This window comes from Cucurbita maxima, unplaced genomic scaffold (genome assembly GCF_002738345.1).
Source record: "Cucurbita maxima cultivar Rimu unplaced genomic scaffold, Cmax_1.0 Cma_Scf00040, whole genome shotgun sequence".
NCBI lineage: Eukaryota > Viridiplantae > Streptophyta > Magnoliopsida > Cucurbitales > Cucurbitaceae > Cucurbita > Cucurbita maxima.
In genome coordinates this window covers 1,239,851-1,262,555 of record NW_019272056.1, presented here as the reverse complement: position 1 = coordinate 1,262,555, position 22,705 = coordinate 1,239,851, and positions in this window count along the sequence as shown.

Sequence of the window (22,705 nt, the reverse complement as noted above, 5' to 3'; positions counted from 1 at the left end):
AAAACGATACACTACATCTGAACGGATACAGGGCGAGACCCCAAGCGAAAATTTACCAGAAGATTTGTGAGCGAGTTCAGGACTCGGGACTGAGTTACCGAGTCAGGAACTCGCTCATCTCCATTACTTCGACTCAGCATCAGAGTTGTAGCCGCTGGTACCTGGCGCCGGCGTGGTCGAACCCGAAGTTAGGGTTCCGTCTTCTCTCGCGCTTCTTGCGATTCCTTCCGGCGTGGATTTGAAGGTTCTGATGATGCTTTGGATGATCATGATCTTGATCCGTCCTCTTCTCGGCGGCAGGTCGGAGAATCGCTTCTTCTGTTCGTTGTTGTAACTCATTGAAATTCCGGTTAGAACCGGAGGAAGAAATGGAGATTGAGCGGTCGGAGCAGAGTGAAGGAGGAAGAAGGCAGCGAGAAGCTGCGGATTCGACGGCGGCGGGAGGCGGCTGAGGCGGTCTGAACAGGGGAAATCGGGAAAGTAATTGGCTTAGAAAGAGCGTATCAAATGAAGGTGTTTTGTAGAAGAGTGAGGAGAGGGGTAAATTGGTGATTTCGCTCTCCTCAGCTTAGCTTGTGCAAGAAGGCTGCTACAGTGTCCTAAGAGATGGGGTCCTTTTTTCAATTTTTAAAAATTCAGGGGGTAATGTGCAACAAAAGGGAAATTTTGTTTTTCATTTTTGGGATAAGCACTCATTAAGAAGATTCTAGAATTAATTAAATAAATATATATATAATTTTATATTTTACATAATTAATTATATTTTAATATTCAATATTTGTAGTTTTGGACATTTACTCTTATTTTCCAAAATTTAACCTTTACTCACATTTAAAAAATATATATTAAATTGATTTAAATATCTATTAAATTTAAATTTTAGTCTAAAAATTCTGATTATATTCGAGAAATACATTCAAATGAAAGTAATCTTAATGATAGGATGACTAAGAATGACTCAATGGAAGTGAAAATTACTACTTATACCACAACATGCACTGTTATTTTCAGTAGTTCAATCATAAGAACTCTATAGTTAAGCGTGTTTTGCTTGAACCAATTTTATCCTAAGATGCATATGAGTGAGGTGGAGAATGCTGGAAGGGCTCATGTTGGTTTGTAGGGATTGTTCTCACTCTTAGAAGCGGTGAGTAAATAATGTAGTCATGTCGCAGAGGAATGTTGGGGTCATCAGTGCTTAATAAGTTCTGAACTCCTACCGTGAGAAATTTTTTCCTTTTAATTTACATGGGTAAAAATAATTTTTGTAATCGATTCAGTATGTCTTTTATTTTAAAAATTTGACCACATTAGGAATTCGGAACATTATCTTATAAGATGAAGTTCTCTCCTTAAGGTAGCCGATTAATTAAAGGGGTAAAATAGACTTTTGATCAGAGTATAATTTCGAACCATCTATAAAGGATTGACTTACTTGTAATGATTATATTAATAAACACAACTTGTCTTAGGTCTATATCAAATCACTAATTAATAAATAATTAATTTGGTATAATTTGAATTCATAGTCAATAGTAACGACGAATTTAATTAAAAAATATATTTTGTTATATATTTTAAATATAAAATAAAAACTTATATTATTATATTTGGTAAATACAAGATTTAAATTAGTTAAATGTATATAATGAAATATCTTACATATTTAAATTTATTTTTCTAAATTTAGCGACAATTTTTTAAAAATCTTTCAAATTTAAGAATAATATATATATATAATTTAAATAAGGATTAATTACGCAAGCATGAGTGACGTCATGGAAATTAGAAACTTAGATAATCATGACGTAGCTAAAAATAATTTAAGATTTTAGTACGAAATAATATTAAAAAAAAATGTAGCAATGGCTGTCTGCCAGCTAAGACATCGGATTATCTCTCTCCAATATTTTTCTTAAAATAAAGTTGTTTTTTTTTTTTTTTTTTTTTTTTGTTTATTGTTAATTTTAAATTCATAATTAAATTAATAAAACTATTCCTAAATTTTCTGGTCTTAAAAAACACCTTAAATATTTTNAAAAACTAAAAAATATAAATATTATTATCGTTAGTATCACGATTTAAAAAAACTCTTAAATATTTTTTAAAATGGACAAAAATCATTTATTTAAATTTCACAAAATCAATTTTTTTAAATTTAAGTACGTAGAAAAAAAAAAAAAAAAAAAAGAGAAATATAGAATACTTTAAATTTCGGCTAAATTAGTATACATACTAAAGTTTAAAACATTTTAAAAATGTTTAATGCTATTAATGTTATTTTTTAATTTTATAGATTTAAAATTATTTTTTTAAATTCAAGAGTATTTTTAAAAAATATTTAAAATTGAAGTATATGGGGAAAATTTAAAAGTATTTTTTAATAAATAAAATATAATATTTAGGGATTATTTTATTAATTTAGTCTATCTATTATAATTCTAAAAAATTATAAATTTATGAAAAAACATGAAACTATATATTTTCATATAAAAAATCAGCATTACTTTTAATTTTATTTTTTAAAAGAATATATATAAAAAGAAGTGGAATATGATTGAAGGATGCCACGTAGGCACTTTAAAGAATCTCTCTTATTGAAGTGGCTGCCCACTTGTGCAAAATGCCAAATGTGACCTTTTTGAATGTTTTAATTTCTTTTTATTTAATATGTTATTTTTATTTTAAAGGTAAAGTTTAAAAGCATTTTTATTTTTTTAAAAAAAAATTAAAAGTAATATTTAATTTTTTATAGATAAAATATAAAATTTAGGAGTTATTTTATTAATTTTATGTTGTTATATAATATATAATTTAACGGTAAAAACAATATTTAATGAAAATTTCAAACTAAAATATTAACTTTTAGATCTTCCGGTTTATTTTAAAATATCAACCTTCGTATTACATATTATTTAACGTTAAATAATTTAATTTTAATTAAGTAATGTTACGTTACCATCTCCAACAAATGTGGGATCTCACAATCTACTCTCTTGTGTGGCCCAACATCCTCACTCACACACTCAACGTCTAACTCTAATACCATTTGTAACCGTTCGAAGTCCATGTTAATAGATATTGTTTGGGTGGACTCAATGTCCTTGCTCGCACATTGCCCATCTGACTCTAATACCATTTGTAATAGTCTAAGTCCACCACTAGTAGATATTGTCTTAGTGAGCTCAACATCGTTGCTCACACATTGGCCAGTATCTGGCTCTAATACTATTTGTAATAGTCTAAGTCCATCGCCAATAGATATTGTCTAAGTGGGTTCAATGTCTTTGTTCGCACATTGCCTAGTATCTAACTAATATCATTTGTAACCGCCCAAACCCATACTCGTAGAAATTGTCTGCTTTAGCCCGTTGCGTATCGCCGTCAACTTCACGATTTTTAAGACGCATTTTCTGCTGAGAGATTTCCACATTTTATAAAAAAATGTTTCATTCCCTTCTACAACAGAAGAAATATAGATAAAAATATCGAACTCGAGAAGAGATTGAGCTTACATGATTAATGTGGAATAATCTGAAGGGTACTTTAATTAAGTCAAATTTGGAATCTGATCCATTCATTTTCTAAATGAAAACACAGTTAATATTCTTTAAAAAAGAATAAAGAAAAAATAAAAATGAAACATAACCCTAAATCATATAAATAATCCTTATCCAAATCTTGGCATCTTCAAATTTATTGGATTTTTGTTTGAAATTAAATTTTATTTTCCCAAAAAAAGATTCCAATTTATTTTTTTTATTGTAACACGATCGAAATATATTAATTTGTAGTTGGGGGTGTTCGAAAAAATTGAAAAATTCGATCAAATCCAACTCAACTTGTACCGTTTGACGAGTATGAACTAATTCAGGTCGGGTTGGGTTCAAAAAATCGATCAAATCTAACTCAACTTGTACAGTTTGACGAGTATGAACTAATTCAGGTCGGGTTGAGTTCAAAAAATCGATCAAATCCAACTCAACTTGTACAGTTTGACGAGTATGAACTAATTCAGGTCGGGTTGGGTTCAAAAAATCGATCAAATCTAACTCAACTTGTACAGTTTGACGAGTATGAACTAATTCAGGTCGGGTTGGGTTCAAAAAATCGATCAAATCCAACTCAACTTGTACAGTTTAACGAGTATGAACTAATTTAGGTCGAGTTGAGTTCAAATAATGAAAATTTTATTGAATTGTTTTGGTTCATAAGTTTCTTCGAACAAATCCAAATTGACTGTTAATTAAAAAAAATATGCATTTATTTTATTTTTATTTAATTTCGTAACATTTTTTTATTATTTATTCTCGAACCACTCTTAAAAATAATTTATTTAACTATTTAGATGGTAATTTTTTAAAAAATATATATTGAAATGATGTTTTAAATCTTAATTAAATGATAAATAACTAGATGTTTTACCATTAATAATTTACTTTTTCTTAAAAAAAAAACAAAAACAACTCGAACCAACCAAAAAAAATTATGGTTAGGTTAGGTTCGGTTCATTATTTAATAAAAGTTATTTGGAATGAAAAAAATTATAACGAAAACAATTGAGTTAGATCTAAAAATGTCCAAATCCACGAAGGGAAATGAGTTCAATCTTATATTTTGAACGTTCCTAAGTTCATTTCCAACCCAGTTCATCCAATTCTCTCTAGCTTCTTATGATTTTCGTATCGGGTTTCAGATCCTGCCATTAATTTCTCTTACATTTTCGAAAAAAAAGGTAGGGTGTGTCTGGTGAGGACTAATAAAACCCCACCTAACCAAAACGAAATTCGCGCAACTTGACCCGTAACCTGGCCCACGTCTTTAATGAATTGTTTCATCACAAGTCATATCATAACTAAAATGTGGCTGCTCAAAAGATCCGTCATTCATTCTTCTGCTCTGGGAATTTCAGAACCTTCCTCTTTTTAGCTCTTAAATTTATTTTTTAATTATATATTTAGTAAATTTTTATCTTTTGTTTTAGTTTAACACACGCTTGGAACGTTTTAGTTCAATCTCTGATCTTTTGTTTTAGGGTCGAGATTTAGTTCGTAAATTCTCCTAATTTTATAAACGCTAAATAGCTCACATGCTCAAATTCATTCAATTTTCTAAATGAAAACAAAGCAAATAAGCAAATGATTGCACTTCTAAATTGGGTTTAAAAAATCCATTTGATTCCACATAAACATAATTAATTAGAACTAATCTTTACTTTTTAGATGGATAATGTTTATATTCTTAAATACTAAAACAAATCATATCACCTCAACTAAAGTTAGCACTAGTATTGATGGAACAGCCCAAGCTCACCGCTACAAGATATTGTTTTCTTTGAATTTTTCTTTTCGGGCTTCCCCTCAAAATTTTTCAACTGCATATACTAGGGAGAAGTTCCCGTGCCTTTATAAAGAATGTTTCGTTTCTCTCTTCAACCAATGTGGGATCTCACAATCCACATACCTTTGGAGCCCAACGTCTTCGCTGACACACCGCCCGGTTGTAATATGAATGGACACGTTTTATAGTAAGCAAATCATTCGATTCACAGCATAACTTTTGAAACATATCGGAGTGATTGTACATTATAAATCTCTTGTCTCAAACATTTCATCACATGTCTTACATATCATGGTCTAATTCATGTCACATAACGTCATGGTATTTCATAATTCATCCAAACATAATATGATATCCATTCATATTCTAATGTTACTAAGCATATCTCGACACATCATATTACAAACCATATCATATCATCACAATATATCTTATCATTGAAACATATCATATCATATCAAAATATATAACAAGCATATCAAACATATGACACGTGCAGAGCCATTGAGCACGTGCCATCATACATAAAACAATTCTCCAACCATACCAATAGTAGAATCATTTACTTGGTTGGCCTAGACCGAACCTACAATACTGATATCAACAGCCAAAACCACATCAAAATTCATAACAAAATTCCACTTCAAATTTATATATAGAAACCAAAATCAACAAATTAAGGGTCTCAAGAACTATATATTAACAACAACAAAAAAAAAAAAAAAAAAAAAAAAAAAAAAAAAAAAAAAAAAAAAAAAAAAAAAAAAAAAAAAAAAAAAAAAAAAAAAAAAAAAAAAAAAAAAAAAAATATATATATATATATATATATATATATTATATATATATATATATATATATATAATTAAATTAATAAGATGGAGACCCCGAGCGAGAATTTACAGAGCTGAGTCAGTGAGTTCATGACTCGGGCTGAGTTTCCGAGTTGTAGCCGCTGGAGTCCGGCGCCGGTCTCCGGCTTCTTTTGACGGTTCTGAAAATACTTCTGAAGATATTGATCATGATTTTCCCTCTTCTCGGCGGCAGCTCTGTGAGCCGCTTCTTTTGATCGGTGACGGAATTCATCGAATTTCAGGTTCGAATCGACGGAATTGAAGGAGGAGTAAGAAGGCGGCGAGAAGCTGCGGAGTCGATGGGCGGCGGAGGAAAATTGGAAATATTTGAGAATTAAGAATGCTTAAAGAAGGGGGCGTACCGTAATTTTATAAAGCGAGTCGAGGGCAAAGTGGGGATTTGGACTCGTAACTTGTGTAAGAAGGCTGCTACAGTGTCTTTGGAGAAAGGGCATTTTCGAATTCTTGCAAAATTTAGGGGTAGATTTGCTAAAATTAGAAGTTATTTTACAATTTCTTTTGATACCCGAAACCCGAATTTTCGGGTTGAATTGGGTTAGTCACCCGAGCAATTTGTATAGAGTTCACAGTCCAATCCAACCCAACTTGAATTAGTGGGATTGGGATTGGATTGTCAGACCAGTTTTTTTTAATTATTACATTAATATTTAAAAATTTAAATATCAAACGTTTAAAAGTCACAACTCATTACTAACATCAGTGAGAAACGTTAAATATTCTTGGATTGGGTTGTAAACCTATTTTCGAGTTGATCACGTTGACCCGATAAAAAAAATGTCAACCTGCAAACGAATCAAATTTTTTATTTTTTAAAAATTCAGCCGGAAAAAAAAAAAATCTAATCCATTCCAACTTCTATATTTTTAATTGAATAATCGAAAGAAATTGATTGATTTATCGAGTACACGTGGAAATTAAAAAAAAAAAGATTCTAGAAGTAAAAGCAAGAAAAAAAAAACATAATTATATTAAATAATGATCAAAATAAAAATATTTTAATAGGGAGGGGGCATTAAGCAATTTTTTTTATAAACTTGCGTGTAATATTGAAACATAAGGGATCATATGTCATAAAATTCTCAAATAAATATAAAATAATCTTCTCTAAAATATCTAAAAAAATCATAATTTAAATAAAAAATTAAATTAATATATAATATAAAATGGGCATGGTAAACGAGCTCGCTCGTACCAATAATTGACCTCACCTATCTTATTATAGTTAAAGATATCTCGTTTATCACTTATATACTCACCGTCTTCTCTTTTTTTAACAAGTACAAAACAAAAAATATGGATTTTTGCTCGTTTAATACCCAAACATAGACATATTAGTTCATTCATGGATGGAATCACTAGACTAAACCCGTCACTATTTAAAATCTTTTCTTTTCTTTAGAAATTGCGTTGTAATACCGAGTTCTAATGAAAAATTAAATACCTGATTTTTCTTCTTAATTTTGAGACTTTATTAACGATTTTAGAAACGGTATTTTAAGCTAAGATAGAAGAAAAAAAAAAAGAAAATAATGAAGAATTGGGAAAAAGTCGGTCAGAATCAATCGAGGGGCAAAATGGTCATTTTGACCACCTTACCTTATCCAAAGAGTTACGATTATTGAGAGATTAGTAGAGAGAAAAAAAAACAAAAATATGCTCCAAACGGTAGTTTGAAGTCGGAATTTCATCCGAGTTACTAAGTGGCTTTGGGAGAACTATGCTGAACTTTTGTGTTACTCAATTCCATCAAGAATCGAGGAAGAATCGAATATAAAAATTTAATTGTGACTTTTAATGCCCGTATCCTTGATGGATAATTATGCTGGAATGGTAGATCGAAGTTTGTGTATTGCGCTCCGTATCCTTGATGGATATTATCTCTCCGCTGAGCACTTGTATGACTGTATGCATGATTGACTGTAAATTAGCTCAGGTGATTGAATGTGTGATTCTCCCTATAGAAGGCAAGTAGTAGAGAGAACTTAAGGCTAGGGTGTATGCGATAGTTTGACTGGTATGTAACCTAGGATGGAACGCCTCTAGTAATCTAAGCGCAGTAGAATCAAAACGTGGGTCTTCTCAAGACCGCCAAACCGCCTAGAGACCTAGAGGACCATCATGACAACCCTGAAGGAAAATAAAGGTAACTTCCTAGCCGACAGTAGCCAGTTTAATGTTTGCGAAGCTTCCACTTCTCTTCTCACGGTACAAAAGCGTTAAGCTAGGCCTGAGGCCGGTTAGGGACATGTGAGTTCAAAGAGAATTCACCTAGATTACTCTACTAACACGTATTGGGGGTAGCACCCCCGACCTTGGGCGATTCCATGGCCAGTGGGATGGGTGCGCCACCTGACTCCCATGGATGACAAGTAGGTTAGAGCTCACCATGTTGTCCCCACCTAGTAAAGAGTGTTCTTTTAGGTAGTGCCTCAACACCAGACACAAGGTAAAAATATCCCTAATTGATACAACTAATGAGACGTTTTTCGTTCATGCTGTCATAATCAACAATATCTTAGGGATTAAGATACAATTTTAATAAACCTATAATAATCGAAAAAACTTAGTTAAACCAGCATGTTCATCCTTGCTTCATGTCATAATCAATGTGATCTCTAAGGATCAATTTCATAGAAAATTACAAATTAGAAAGATGCGCGTTAGGAGATTAAGATTAGTCAAAATGGGACCCGAAATTGAAATAAATCTCCTTCTTTAAAAATGGGAACACTTTTGATTTTAGTTTTAAAACAATTCAAATGGGCTCAGCGTCTTTGCTGACACATCGCCTCGTGTCCACCTCCCTTCGAGACTCAGTTTTCTCGTTGGCACATAGTCCGGTGTCTGACTCTAATACCATTTTGTAACAGCCCAAGCTCATAGCTAGTACATATTATTCTCTTTAGGCTTTCCCTTCTGAGCTTTACCTCAAGATTTTAAAACGCGTTTGTTTTACAATGAATGTTTCGTTCGTTCTTCTCTCAAACTGATATGGGATCTTAAAGCACGAGTGAGCGGATGATTCAAACCTCTGATTTTTTAACTAATAACATATATATTAGCGAGCTGAGTCACATCTAAGTCGAGAGTTTGTTAATATAAAGAAAGTTGCCTAAAATATTTCAAATGCAAAGTCAGACATTAAATAAATAATGTTTTGTCTTGTTTTTGTGCTTAACGCGGTTACTTTGGAATCATATCTTAAATAAAAGCTTCTTTTCGATCCTCATTGACTTGACTTGAAATCACACAACTTTCTCTATCTCACAATTTATTTGTCTCTATACATTCGATGAGTCATTAGATGGTTACATAAAGTTAAATTAATGGACTAAATAGTCACTTTCTAATCGGGAGTATATGGGTTCGGTGGGTTCGAGAATTTTTTTTGGATAAACTCAAAAATTTGGATTGGGGACCCGAATGACCCGATTAGCGTTCATAACTTAACCCAAACCAACCTAACTTTATGTTTTTGAATTGGGATGGTTGGATCGTCTGGTTGTTCATTCTTCCGACTGCCCTTCTCGCCAAAATTGGCTCCTTCACCCAATGTGGTGACTCTTCCGGCTTCAACATTGTCTTTGTCCCTTGCTCTAGATTTCCCCTTCTACTTCTTGGGGTTAGAAATATTCTCACCAGAGCCAATGTAGCATCGTCGCTAAGCGACAATCCCTCTTCATGGGTTAGACATATTCTCGCCGAAGCCAAGGCAGCATCGCCGCTAAGCGGCGATCCCTCTGCAATTTTTGATGGCCAAGAACCGGGTTGTTAGCATCTTCATGAAAAGTGTTTCTCAACCTCTTTGAATTTTTCAGATTCAAGCTTCACGTTCGTTTAAATCCGACGTTTAGCTTGCGGTGGGGTGTTAAGAATATTTAGTAAGAAATTATAGTTTACCATATATATTATATTTGATATTTTATTATAAGGCAAATATCTAATATTTGCCTTATTATTATAGGTATTTCTCCATTTATTGTTATTTCCATTTATTACTATATCTATATCCTTGTAATTTATTTGATTATAAATAAGACAACTTTCACACCATTTAAGTGTGGTGGATTAATCAAACATTCAGACATCCAACTGTGCTCAGGCTAGAAAGAAGAGTCTAAGGCCATGCCATTATATTTGTATGAAAAGATAAGTCCCACCATGAATGCTTGTGTTTGTATTTTCCGACTCTAACAACGTGGCTACTTATTGAGTGTTTTTAAATACTCAAGGAATATTCTACTTTTCTTTTAGGTAAGGGTAAGACACCCATGTAGGGATAACGGCGTCGTTGCAAATGCCATCGAACCAAAGAGAGGCTAGTTTCATTTCGCTTTAAATTGAAACCCTCACGTTAGATGATGACGTTTTCATTGCTTTGACTTTATTGTTTATTTCATTTTCGCTTTTCCGTTGATTTTTATTTTTATTTGATATGAATGTTTATGAACGATTTTAAATGAAAATTTTAGGCGTATTAAACATGTGATAATCAAAGATCTTTTAAAATCAATTTTATAAAAGATTATGATTGACTACTACATCTAGGGACGGTACTAATCCTAGAAGAGAGGTTTTTCTTTCGAGTTATGAAATCACTAAAGTCGAAAAGCGAGTCAATGATTCCATAAGTCAAACGGGCGGGTGAGGCGAGAGTCCTTCACTACACTCAGAAGAGAAGGGATCATCTCTGATATTTTTGGTTTGTCTTGTCCACTTATTAGTAGCTGAAGTGTAGGTCGGGTTATTTGAGATCAAACTTTAACCATGTACATCAGAATACTCATATTTTAACGAGTCCATTTAGTTATATTTTTTTAAGTGACAAGACGTTCGAGAAAGTATATCATTTGACGAATAAAAGTGCAAAGTCTACATGAAGAGTATGCAACCAAATGTCAACTTTTTTTAATAATGTTTTGTTTTATTTTAGGGCTTAACGCGGTTGCTTTATAAGGTTGCTTTTGGAACCATGTGTTAAAATAAAAGGTCATTGTCTTGACTTTACTTGAAAACGCATCGGTTTGTTTCTGTACTTTAAGTATTTTATATTTTTGTTTGAAATTATATCCCGAATCGATTCCCCTTTTAATAAACTCGAACCGTATTGACTTGTATTTGGGTGTCATTTTATTTTTAAATATGGTGTTTCGTATTTATTTTATTTTACTTTACTTCAATCATGACATGGTGTCTCGAAACATCTAAATTGGTTTCATAACTCAACACAGCTCCTTTGTGTTCGAGTTGGGTTGAGTCGAGTCAAATAATTAACATTTTACTTATTTAAAAAAAAATCTACATATTCATCGTACATAACACATTTGTAATTAAAATCTCATAAAACTCAAATATAAAACGTTTTCAAATCACAACAAATCACTAACATCCGCTACAAACCTCAAAAAAGGGCCATAATTGGTCCCCGCTCTATTTATATTAATTTATTCAAATTTTAGCGCCTCCATCTAGCATTTAATATTTATATTATCTATTACCATGGGGACTATGGAAACAACGAAGAAATATCAAAGAAATGTAGAAGAATTCCAAATCATGATTATTTGATCATTAGGTTATAATTAAACTCTAAATCATTAATCCAAATAATCACCATTCATTTTCGTTTTTAAAGTGAAATAGTCGAGCTAGTTCGAAGAACCCGTCTTTGTGAGTTGAGGTAGATTTAGAAGACAAAATCTTTACATAAATCATGTTGGGTTTGCTCGTAAGCTTTGACCTTATTTTTTAAGGTTGTCTCAAACTTTAAATCATTTTTCTTTTTTATGGTTTATAATTAGCGTTGTATAAGACCATTACAGATGGTCTATGATTTTTTTAGAACTGATCATCGACATCTGAGTTGAGTGGTTAGTATTTCTATGTAACGGTTAAAGTTCGTTGGGTCTTACAAATGGTCTATGATAATGAAGTGATCTCGATGTTTAATATGATAATTGAGAGTTAATGATTCCAATTTTTATGGAGCTTTAATTTCTTTAGTATTATTTTATTAAGTTCTCCACTCTTGTCTGAGTTGACTTCTAGTCATTAACATTAAAATATCATATATAATAGACTCCGATAAGTCAAAAATTTAAATCATATTTTAATCCCTTTTCTAAAAAAAAAAAATAATAATATATTCATGAAGACTAATTCTTTTGTAGTTCTTTATTTTTATATTTTTATCCTCCTTAAAAAATAATATAGCTAGTTTTCTCATCGATTCAGTTAGAGATAGAAACGTATATTTAACGTGAGATTGAAACTCTCAAATAAGGTGGAGAATTTTCGTTTAAATGAAAAATGGTAGAGGGAGTGGAGAAAGATTTCCCAATTAACTAATGGAACTCGGATGACTTGGGCTGTTATAAATGACATATGTGCCAAAACGGACAATATCTACTAGCGGTAGGCTTGGACGGTTACAAATGGTATTAGAGTCAGACACCGAGCGGTGTGCTAGTGAGGATACTGGCCTCTAAAAGGGGTGGATTGAGATCCCACATCGGTTGAAGAGGAGAACGAAACATTTCTTATAAGGGTGTGAATGTTTTTCTCTAATAGACGTGTTTTAATATCGTGATGTTGATCCATACGTAACGAGCGAAATCAAACAATATCTATTAGTGGTGAGCTTGAGTTGTATATAATAACCATCGATATCTAAAAGAGATTAGTAAACGATGAGAATATAATATTTGAAAGTATGACAATGAAATCTAATTTGGATAGATATGAAAATGGAATCGAACCCAAATTAAATTTATTCAACACTTAACATAAAACATAAAAACCAACAAAGCTTTGAGGATCAATCCTTAAAAACCAAAGCTTAAGAACACTCCACACCAAATTCATCACTCAATTCCTCCACACAAGAACAAAGAAATTACAAATCACGTGACGACTGATCCTCCATCGTAACGAAGAGGAGGAGGCGGCGGTGCCACCGGAGAAGGCGATGGAACAGCGCGGATTCGAGCACCGCTGACGAGGTATCGAATGACTTTGAAGAGTATCAAGGCTGCTGAATTGACAAGGCTCTCAAAAATACGAGCCTTAATTCGACCCCGTCTCAAAGGAAGGCTAGAGATGTTCGCCTTTAAGCCTGTGGAAGGAGGTGCAGCCATGGCGGGCAGACGAAAGAGGAAGAGGAAGAGGAAGAAGAAGACTCAAAGATGTGGGGATTTATAGGAACAAGTTTAATTCAGTTTACTCAATAACCTAAGTCGACAAGTTTTCTTAAAGGAATTTTTTTAATACAAAAGTAAAATCCATTTGAATTTCCATGAACATTCATACCTATACGTATTCGTACAATTATGCATTTTAATACAAAAACCATTCAACAATTCTTCTCCGACCGAACATATAGAAAATATTCAAAAGTCGCTACCATCATCGTAATATAATCATACGTTTAAACTTTATCATAAAACATAAACTGCATCTTAAAACACTGTCATGGACTTGCGTGTTCAATAACATATTTAAAACGATATAACCTAAGTCTAAGAAAATAAATACAATCACCCTATGCATGTGTCATGGTCTCGAGTTGCAATGTCGTCATCTCAACTGTACACGTGTGTCTTGCCTTTACTTGAAAGAATGAGAGTAACATATGACTTGAGTATTTTAAGAAAGACTCAGTAAGCTACCTCTTATTGAGGTAAAATACATTCACGTACAATTTCATGAATGTGACTTATCATAATAGTCTATGGCAGCTATCCTAACGGGTAACTTGTCAAAATTATTTTAATTTTCTTTTTAGATAAAATGCGATGTTCAATAAATTAGGTGGCGAGACAACCGAGCTGGAGATTTTAAAGAATCCTATCTACATCCGAGTCTGGAGATTTCAGAACTTGGCCCGTGTTCAAAATTATAAACATATAAAATTTGAATGAGTTTTAACTTAAACTAATTTAATATATTATGTATTAAAATATATTAGATGAGTTTAGGAAGATTCTATCCTAAATTCTTGTAAATATTACACATTTTCTCCACATAGAAATTAGACAATTCCTCTTGACTTCTCATTCATCTCCATCAATTTTCTTTTAAAAGATTCTCATACTTTGTTCGTATACTTTCAATATAGGTTTATTATTTTCGATATCATAAGCTTTCGATGCAGAGATCTGACCCTCGAGTAAAAGATGAGTACATGAATGAACCAATGTCATATTTAACGTCTTGAAGATAGTATGACAAGGAAAGACTTAAAGCAAAGTCAGTGCGTTAAACGTGTTTTGTTTGGAGCAATTTTATATTAGGTGACGTCTTTAAAATTTTTTGAATGCAGACAGAGCGATTCTATGTTAAGTAATGTGACCATGTCATACAGGATGTAGAGTCATCATAAATCAATTATGATGTTTTAAATTAAATATCTATAAATAATTTTTAATGACAATGACTCCCAATTTCTAATATTTATTATTTATTATATCACTTTCGATGAATTAAAATATATTGACTTTTGATATTTTTCATGTTATTGGGGAATATGTACGTTTTATTAAATTAATAATAATGTATTTCCAATTCAATGAACCAAATAAATTAAAAAATATATATATATATATATATATATATATATATGTCTTCAAAAATTACACCTAAGTAATTATGGTTTTGAAAAAAAAAATCATAAAACAAAACCGCGTAAATGGATAACAAAATTGGTATTATTTTTATTTTACTTAATTTCTTTTTAAAGAGAATTTAAAAAACAAAAAGGGTTTGTGTTACATCATTGCATGCGTCACACCCAAAGTTAATACTTGAAATTAGATTTAAAGTTTGGGTAAGATATATATAATAGAAAAGCGAACGGGTTCTGATATCATGAAGATATTAGCTAAAATTACGGCGGAGGAGAGTTCTCAATAAATAGATGCACGATATTAACCAATGATAAAGGATCAAATATAATACATATGGTAAACTGTTACGGAAAGCTAGCCTAAAACCAAGCGTCAAATATGATACATATGGTTAATGGTAATTGAGGGTTGAATATCCTCAACACCGTTGATCGATTATATATACCTTAACTCGTTGAACTCTGTGTAAGTTAAGAACTCTAGCTAAAGTTTTGGACATTAAATTTTTGTCAATATTTTCGTAGGTTTGTTGATATGATGACTAAAAAAGGTTTAAAAAATTCAAAGTTAATATCTATACCAACATGGTGTATCTTTCTTTTCGGTGACTCAATTATACAATCTCCAAAGTTAAGCGTGTTTTGCTTGAAGCAATTTTATGTGTGTTGATCTGTGTGGATAGTTTCACTCTTATAAACGATGAACAAGTAACGTGACTTTGTCACATGGGATGTAGGGAATGTCAGATCCATCAAGTCCCGAATCCGAATCGAATTCTAATCCAAATCCTGGACATTGGACGTTAAACAAGAATTATATTATTTCCATAACTTTTGTAATTTGTATATGCTGCATAGGTCTCGTTGGCTACTGTTGAGAATTGTTGAGAGAGAGTCTGACATCGGCTAACTAAGAAAATGATCATGTGTTTCCAAGTAATATACAGGTCTTTTAGGAAAACCATGTGAATTATGTTCAAAGTGTATAATAGCATATCATCGTGGAGGGTTCGTAATTTATAACATATTATCAGAGTCATGCCCTTAACTTAGCATGAAAATAGAGTCTTCAAATATCGAACAAAGAATATGTGTTGAATTATTTATGTTAAAGGAGGCATTAGACGGGGAATTGAATGAAGATGGGATGAGGAATATTATTTCATTCCCGACCCCATTTATCAAACAGGAAAAAAAAAATTCTTCACTTCGTCCCTCGTTTCCCATCTAAATGGATATCAATTCCCTCTGTTCGAGTAAAATGATTTATCTCTATTAACACGTACTCAATCTTAGCAATAATATAATATTATGTTTTTGGATTGGATCGAGACTTCCCTAAACACACAAAGATCTGTTGTTCGAGTAGATCTACTACCAGTTGTGAACGATGTCGCCGAGTGAAAATCTTTGAACCATTTTTATTTCTTTTTCAAGCCATTATCATTTTTTTTTTTCTTTTCTTTTCCGACCATCAGACAACATAGGAGACATAATAGGAGACATAATTGATAATTCAAGAGACATCTTAGGAACTAACCAAACACAGGTAACTTAAGATGGCAACTCAAACTCCTATCACCAACAAACTACCCAAATGGAACTAAACACACATCAAAGCAAAATGAAAATATTACTTATGATTTGCTTAGCTTCCCCAACGCTGCGCTGAGCTAAGCCCGACGCGGTGGAGCGGGTTGATTAGGTTGCTTGCCCGCCTCAGCCGCGTTACCTTCCCCTCTAGATATTTTCCCAGAAAGGTCGTTAATAATTTGGCGAATAACTTGACCCCTTGGTGGTGGATTGTTTGGAACTGGACGCCTTAGAGCTTTAACTTCCATTTTATCAAACTTCAATTGAAGAACAACTATGCAATGGAGCCGTAGACAGTCAAGTAAAATTCAGGGAGTGACAAAGATGTTGGTTGAAATGTAAATTTGGAAAAAAATTAAAAGTATTTTGTGGTAATTCTAAAGTCCAGCTCATTTTACTGTCATCTCCTTTGGAGCCCGGCACTCATTTCTTTCTCCCATCGATGTGGGACCACCACCAAATCCACCCTCCTTTGGGGCTCAATGTTCTTATTGGCACACCGCCTCGTGTCTACCCCTCTTCGAGGAACAACGAGAAGGCTGACACATTGTCCGGTGTCTGGCTCTGACACTATTTGTAACGAACTAGGTCCACCGCTAGCAGATATTGTCCTCTTTGGGGTTTCCCTTTCGGCTTCCCCTCAAGACTTTAAAACAGCTAGAGGAAGGTTTTCTCACCCTTATAAAAAGTGTTTTGTTCTCCTCCTCAACCAATATAGAACATCACAGTATATAACTCATTCTTATCTAATCCAACAACCCCGCCTCCGTACTACGTTAAACGAATCTATGTAATGTTATCATTTCTATATTTTTTTCGTCGCATTCTTTTATCTCCATAACTTTTTTCAATTGTTGTTTATTTATTTTTTCTAAGACTAGTTTCTCATGCTTTGTTTCTTGTCCATCTCTTGCTTTAATGTTGCGTGATATCTTTCCTTCCATGTTCGGTCTAAAATATGTCCCCCACCCAAAAAGAGAATATACCTCAATTATAAAAGAAGCAAAATATAAGCTTCTTTTTTCTTTGGAATGGACTGATTCGACACCTGATGGTCCTGACATTTGCTATATCCTTTGCAAGATTGTCTCGTTACTCATTCCTCGTTTCTAAGAGTGAAGAAAATTTTCACATACCAATATGAGTTCTTCCGACATGTTTTGTCCTGATTCACATGGATTCTAAGAAAATTCATAGGAGTTCACCCAATATAAAATTGCTCCAAGAAAAGCACGTTTAACCATGAAGTTCCTATGATTGAGCCACTAAAAAAGACGTTGTGGAATCTCACATCTTTTGGAAAGAGATAAACAAAACATTTTTTATAAAGGGTGTGAAAACCTCTCCCTAGTAGATGTGTTTTGAAATCGTGAGACTGATAGTGATATGTAACGGACAAAAGCGGACAATATCTGCTAGCGATGAGCTTAGGCTGTTACAAATGATATCAGAGCTGACACCGAGCGGTCTGCCAGTGAGAATGTTGGGCCCCTAAATGGGAGTGGATTGTGAGATCCCACAGCGGTTGGAGAGGGGAACGAGCATTCATTATAAGGATGTGGAAACTTATCCCTAACAGACACGTTTTAAAATCATGAGGTTGACGACGATGTATAACAGGCCAAAGCGGACAATATCTACTAGTGGTGAGCTTGGACTTTTACAACTGGCATTAGAGAATTCCTTAAACCCTAAACTTTATAAGGGTGTGAAACCTCTCCCAAGTAGACGCATTTTAAAGCCATGAGGCTGACGGCGATACGTAACAGGCTAGAGGGGACAATATCTACTAGCAGTAGGCTTGACTGTTACAAATGATATTAGAGCTAAGTATCGAGTTGTGTACCAACTAGGATGCTGGCCCCGAAGGGAGTTGATTGTGAGGATCTCACATCGGTTGGGATTGCGTGATCTCACAGTGCTTGGAGAGGGGAACAAAGCATTCCTTATGAGGGTGTGGTTGTGAGATCTCATATTGGTTAGAGAGTGGAACGAAACATTTCTTTTAAGGGTGTGAAAACCATGAGGTTGACGACGATACGTAACAGGCTAAAGTGGACAAGCAGTGGGCTTAGGCTTTTACATAGCTACACCTTGTTGATATAAATAGTAACTTTCATTTCTTTTAAGTCTTTTTTACTCATCGTATCCTTAAGATCCTTTCATTCTGATGTAGTATCATATTGCATCATGTTGATAGGCCGACATAGAACACAACCCTAAGAGCATGGAAATGATATTATATAAATATCCAACGAGCATGTGTTACTTAATGTAACAAAGAGATAGACTAGAGGGTTGTGTCAGAAAAGACGATAAGATGGAAACTAGAGAGATCTCATACATGTTGTATGTTCATAAGCATATGGATACTTTCCCTCGAGATGATGAGTGCGGACACACACAATATAGTGATAAGGGTGTTCATGAGGAGCATAACATTTGGGGTTCCGCTGACCTCCGGACGTTGTTACAAAATAGCTTGACTAGAGAAGGTCCAGGGGGTGTGTGAACCCCCTGGAGATTCACACTCGCACGTGTGGGTCGTGTGTAGGGAAGTACAACACATCCATAGTAGTTCAAGACTGGAGGCCACCCCTAAATGAGATAGAGATGGGTCCCAAAACCATGATTGCATGTATTTGCATTTGCATAACCTACTACAGTGGAGTCACTTACGGAGTATTCTTCGAAATACTCAAAGTTGCCATATCATTTTTCACGTAAAGGCAACTTGCACATGTACAAATGACAATGGCATCGTGAGCAGAAACTGTAGCAGCGTACATAAAGTAGATTTATATTTAAATTTCTAGTCTTAGGTTAGAATATGTTGTTCTCCATTTCATCCATTTAAATTATTATGTCTTTGTTTTTTTTTTTTTTTTTCTAAAATTAAGTATTTCGTATTTAATCACACAATACCATAGTTGTGTTTTCTAGAGAAGATGATGTTTTTAAATGTTTTCAATAAAGGTTCCTTTTAAGACTTATATTTCCACATAAGAGATAAGGATGAGACGTTAGTAGCGACTCTGAGTATTAGAAATTTAGGATCGTTACAAATAATGAGGATAAGGATAGGGATAGGGAAGGTTTCCCCATCCCGTGGCATCTCTAGTTATAATCTATCATCATCATCAGAAAAGAATAATAATAATAAAAATAAACCATACTTATCCCATCAAAGCATGTATTGATTCCATAATTTTAATTACATTAAACTTTGGCCTAACATTTTAATATATAGTTTTGGACATATAATTTTAACCTAATGTTTCATTAATTTCACGTCCATGAGCTTAGAAAACCCATAATCTAGCAGAAATCAAACCGGAAAACAAAGCACACACTTCTTAATTCACATATATCAGCTATTTATTTATTAGGGAACAAAGATGAGGACGATCTAGGTAGCGGCAGGCGGCGGAGGCGGAGGCGGAGGCGGCGGAGCATGTTCGGGCGGAGAACGATATGGGAGGGATCCGGCGAGTGCAGTGGCCACGTAGGATGCTGAGATGGCTAAATCCTCGCCAATTTTAGCCATGATTCGACCCCTTCTTGGTGGGTTATTTGGGATTCGCCGAGTTGGGGTAGCAGAAGGCATTTCCAAGATACCCACAAAAAATGATGGCGGATTTGGGTAAGTTCCTTTTAATAGTATCAAAAATAATAATAATAATTTATTTATTTATTTCCAAAATTATTAATACAAAATTTTCGAAATAAAATTAGAAAGAATATAAATTTAGCAGTTAAACCATTTTTCGGTGTAATTTTTAAATTTATAAAATTTAAAAAAATAATAATAAATTATACTATTTAAAAAATATTTTTTGTGTACTGCGAATGCTTGTGGGGCCACAGGCGGCTGGACTTATAGTTCAAGTCTTCACGAGGGCCCCACCCCCACATGAGCTTGTATCATTCACATTCAAATTTTTCCCTTTTTTTTCCTTTTTTTTTTCTTTTAATAAAAAATATAACAATTTTTTTTTTTAAAAAATCATAAATAGATAACAATTACACGTGGGTTACCTGATCTTTGCAAATTCTCACGATCGGTGTGTAAATTTTTGTGGGGCTCGGGAATGAAATAGGTACCGAAGATGAGGACAGAGAAAGGTTTAGTTACGTCATGACTATAAAGTATACACAGTGGCTTATTATGGTCATAAAATATGGTTACAACTCTTGGAGTGACTCATAGAAGGAGTTTTTACTTTGAGGCTATATAAAGTCATGTAGAGTAAAATGAGTATTTGTGCTTTAATTTAATCTCATTCAAGTTTCACATAATCAATTTTGCTTGTGGGAATGATTTGAATCTCAAACCAGTGTTATTTTACTTTCTCTTGTAGTGATTCTTTATTATTAGAGCCAAGTTTAGATTGCATGTTTAGAATGGTATTGATAAAACATTTGTAGAGTAATTCGAATCACGAGTTTTCTTTACTCTTGATCTTAATCATCAAAATAATCCGTCCCAAAACTTTTCTTTTAGATGATTTCATATCATGACGTGACGTGAGATGATAAAATCTAAAGTTTAAGTGGTTTCCTATTTTCATTTCCATTTCCATTTCTTGAAAGGGACCATCTAACCATCTGAAGAAGAAGAGAACTATTTATATAATAATATCCACCTATAATTAATTACAAATATTTTATTGTAATAACTAAATAATCATATCTTTATTTAATTAATTTTTATTAATGATATTTATTAAAAAATATTAATTAATTAATTTTAGTCTTAGTTAAATTATTTTATTATTAGTTACTTAATTTTTATAATTTTCACACCAATGATTATTATCATTATTTTTAAAAAAAAAAACTTTAATTTATGACAGGTCATTATTGCTTTATTATTATATAATTATTTTACATTTGAAAAAAAAAATCAGCCAAATTTACGTCGAATATGGAAATACATTTAAAGATTTATGACGTGCCTCATTCTGATTGGTGATCTGGACTTTCTTATTTATAGACAGGATAGTAATAAATAACACAGCCAATCAAATTCGAGGGTGATAGAACGTAACAAAATTGACCAAGTGATGTTATCATTTCCCACTAATGGAATCTTTGGATCAACCTCGCGTTCACACACAAAAAAAAAAAAAAAAAAAAAAAAAAAAAAAAAAAAAAAAAAAAAAAAAAAAAAAAAAAAAAAAAAAAAAAAAAAAAAAAAAAATTAATGAATAATTATAACACTAATTTTGGAAAAATTTTAAGTGTTCCAAGTTCTTCAATAACACATTATTTTTATTTATAAAAATTTTAATATTATATATAATAAAATAAATCATTATACATTTAATTTACAATGTTAGAACCCTATAAATGGGTGAATTAATGGATAATGTTTCAAATTTAGTTATTTATTATATCACTATTAACAAAATTTATAATTTATTATTTATGCATTAAAATTTATTATTTAAGAACAAATTTCTTCCAAAGAAATAATTTATTAATTTCATACTAAGATTAAAAAAATTCAAATAACATCATTTTAAAATATATTATTATTATGAAAAGAAATAATTTAATTATACAATCACTGTTATATATTTAAATTATAAGAAAAAAAAAAGCTAAATAATACTTTTAAACTTTTAAAAAAATCTAACGACTAATATTTTATTTAAACTTTAAAAAATGTATAAAACATACTTTTAGATTTTTCAAAATTTTCATTATTACTCTAAACTTTTTATAAATTTCAAAAATATCTATAAATTAAAAAAAAATTAAACACTTTTAAACTTTTTAATAAAATTAAAAAATACCCTTCTAAATTTAAAAAAATTTAAAATTAATGTTAAAATATTTAGAGATAAAATGTTTAAAAGTAAGAATTTTTTTTGTCCATATATTCAAAGGGTATTTATTGAAGGGTATATTTGAATTAATATCAAAAGTTTGGTAATTTTAAAATAAAGTATTAACAATTTGCCTTTAAAATTAAATATTTTTTTAAAATTTTTAAAAAGTTTTAAGGGTAATATTTTTTACAAAAAAAAAAAAAATGTTTTGGGCACGTGGAAATCAAAGAACGAATGTCCAATGAGGACAACTCAATAACTGTCCGAAGAAGGGTACGTTCGTCATTTCCATATTCGCCGGTCCATTCCATTTCTTTTCGTCCGGTTTTTTCTCCGAATATATCTACAAAAATAAATCCAAGTCATCGCCTTTATTTCCAAATCCAATTCTGACCGTCCAATTTCAGGTAGCTCCGATATCCGACGGCCAGAACTCACCC